Genomic DNA, 2,944 nt, shown 5'->3' with positions numbered 1-2,944 from the left:
GCAAGACAAGTGTCCACCACATGTGGGCAAGGAGACACAATCAGGCCTCTTGGATCTACCACATTTCTTTAATATGGGAAGCAAGAAACCCTACACGGAGCACTACAGTGTGACCACAAATGATTGCTCACAGGTACACAGTGTCACACCCTGGAATAATGGGGCGTAGTTAGCTCCAGGCACATAACTAGAGGCTATATCCTTGGCAATGACAGCTCTACCAACAGCCATCATTGGTGGTTCCCATAAATAGCTCCCTGTGGAGATTTTTTTAAAGTACAGATTCTCAGGCCCTGTTCCAGACCCATGAACTTGGATCTCTGGGAAATCTGTACAATTTTCAAGCCCTCCAGATGATTATGATGCACAGCCAGACTTGGAAACCACAGGCTCTTTGCTCTGAAGTGGGAGTTAGTACAGGCATCAATATAATGCCAACAGAACAGACCTGAAGATATGATTTTACAAACAAAACAAAACAAAACTGCTCCCAAAGTCCTCAGCTATAATGACAGATGCATATACTTCAGCCCCTAACAGTAAAGAGTGTGGTAGGGTGTATTACCACGTGACTCTCAGTCTTGATGGTACTCTTTGGCTTGAATGCAGCTCACTTTTATTTCTTGCATTGTGACTTCTTTTTCTGTAAGACCTGTTTATAAAATCTTGTTTATAAAGCCCACTTTAACTGCATCCTGAGAAAAGAAAGTAGAGAGTAAATGATAGGTATCAGATAAGAGTTAAAACCAGGCCATCTAAGAAATTTCACTTCCAGAGAATTACAGAGAGATACTAGCTTGAGTACACAAGAAAATATGGTAAAGACATTCATCAAAGCACTGTTTGTGATAGCAAAAAAGCAGAAATGGTTGTCCATCTATGGTTCAATGGATTTATGATCTGTTATTTATTTACACAGTGAATGTTATTTCACAGTCCAAATTAATACAACACATCTATGTGTCTCAATACACATAATTCTTAAAAAAGCAAATTGCCAAATCATATCTATTATGTGATTAGAAAAATTCCAAAACACAGAAAAATCCCATATATAGTTTGTGGTTACACCTATACACAGAAACACATTAAACTCATATGGAAATTATACCCATCATCTTCAAGTTAGTGATTACTTCTGAGAAGGAAGGGATGGATCTGAAAGAAATAAGAGTAAATATTAGCATATACTAAACCTCAGTGCTAGATCAGTGTGGACTATTATATTCTTTACTTTTAAATATGTTTGAAATATTTTATGATAACAACAAGCAAGGCAAAATTAGAGAAATCAGAGGGAAAAGTTCATGTAGATGGGGAGAACAAAGATAAGTCCTGGAAGACACTGGATTCATTATGGTTATATTCTGAAAACTTTCAGAGAATAAGAATGACCCCCTTTGTTATTGTGAAGCTAAAGTCTTTGTCTTTTGATAGAGGTGCTTAACCCATTTATACTTACTTCACAGCTGATATTTGGTCTTAATTCTGCCATTTTAAAGTATTTCCCCATTGTTTGGGTCTATAGCTCTGGCAGCTCAGAGAGAGGGTAACTTTCACTAACACATGCTTCTCCACAGCTCAGTAGTCACACACTCCACCCATGCACATGAAATGTTATCAGAAGATTTGGGCTCAGTAAGTGTTTGGACAATAAGGGCTTAGCTAGTGCCATGTCTTTTAATCATATTAACCTGAAATTGAAATGACATAAAAATGAGTAATCTTCATCCAGAAGTGGACATTACAATACAACTTGGGACCTCTTTGAGCATATTATTAAAGAACATGTCTCTTCGAGAGGCAGGGAGGCATGATAGAAAAAGACAAAGATTTAGAGTCAGGCCCAAAACAATTTCATATAGCGTTTGCTGCAGCTGGACACTGGCTCTCTCTGAGTGAGTGTTCAACACTTGACCCCACCCAGACAGCAGACTTAGAATTGGATAGCCCTGGGTTTGAGTCACATCTCTTACGCTTCCCAGCTCTATGCCCCTGGATGAGTCATTTCATCACTCTAAACTTTAGCCCTTCATCAAAAATGAGGACACTTATATCTACCCAGTAGTGCTGTTGGTGAATTGAATGAGATAACCAGCATAAACCCCTGACACATAGCCTGTTAGTAGGTCTTATCTTCCTTCTCCCATCCTTTGGATATTGACATGACCCATCTCATTTCCCCCTCCCAAGGGAGAGAAGTGAGTCCCAGAGGAAGGTTAGTGTTGGCCCTGCACCAAGTCCATCAGTGAACTGTCACTCCGTGCTGTGGTCTCTCTGGGAAGGCAGGGAGTTTCTGGTGGCTTAGGGGTAGGAAGGACCCCTCTTCCCCATGCCCAGCCCCCATCCAGGGAGTGTGGAGCTAGCCCTCCAGTTGCTCCCAGCTCTCTTTCTGAGCTTGCATCAGCAGAGAGGCACAGCATGCTGAGGCCTGGCTGGGCTGTCTGCACGTTCCATGTGCCCTGGCCCCCATACACCATTTGTTGAGCAGCAGAACAGAATTTCCTCATAAATAAACAAGATCTTGGGTTTCACATTGGGGAGGCGATGACAGAAGAGGGCCTGGGGCTCTCGACGTTATCTGCACCCAGGCCTGCCAACTCCTGGCCGTCTGAAAGAGCCAAGAGGAGAGAGGAAGGAGACCCTGGCCAAGAGCACATTTTTTGGTCGTGGAGTCACTGCCTGGCAGTTAGCCGCAGCTCCTCTCATTTCCCGCGACATCCCTCACACTGGCCACCAGGGACTCTGGGGCTGGACATTTACCAGAACCTCTGCCCAGCCAAGTGCAACCACCTGAACTTTGTTGTTAAGGAGTTAGGTTATAGGGATGGTCAGGGCCTGGGCGGTGTCAGGCCTGGAAAGGAGGGCATCTAATAGTTTCTACTCTAGATCACCCATCCTGTCCTGTCTGAGAATCCTCAGCTCAACCCCCAAACGAGGCTTG

Source organism: Otolemur garnettii, unplaced genomic scaffold (assembly GCF_000181295.1).
Source record: "Otolemur garnettii isolate 467f Iridium unplaced genomic scaffold, OtoGar3 scaffold00003, whole genome shotgun sequence".
Lineage (NCBI taxonomy): Eukaryota > Metazoa > Chordata > Mammalia > Primates > Galagidae > Otolemur > Otolemur garnettii.
Note: the sequence above shows the minus strand (reverse complement) of the source record.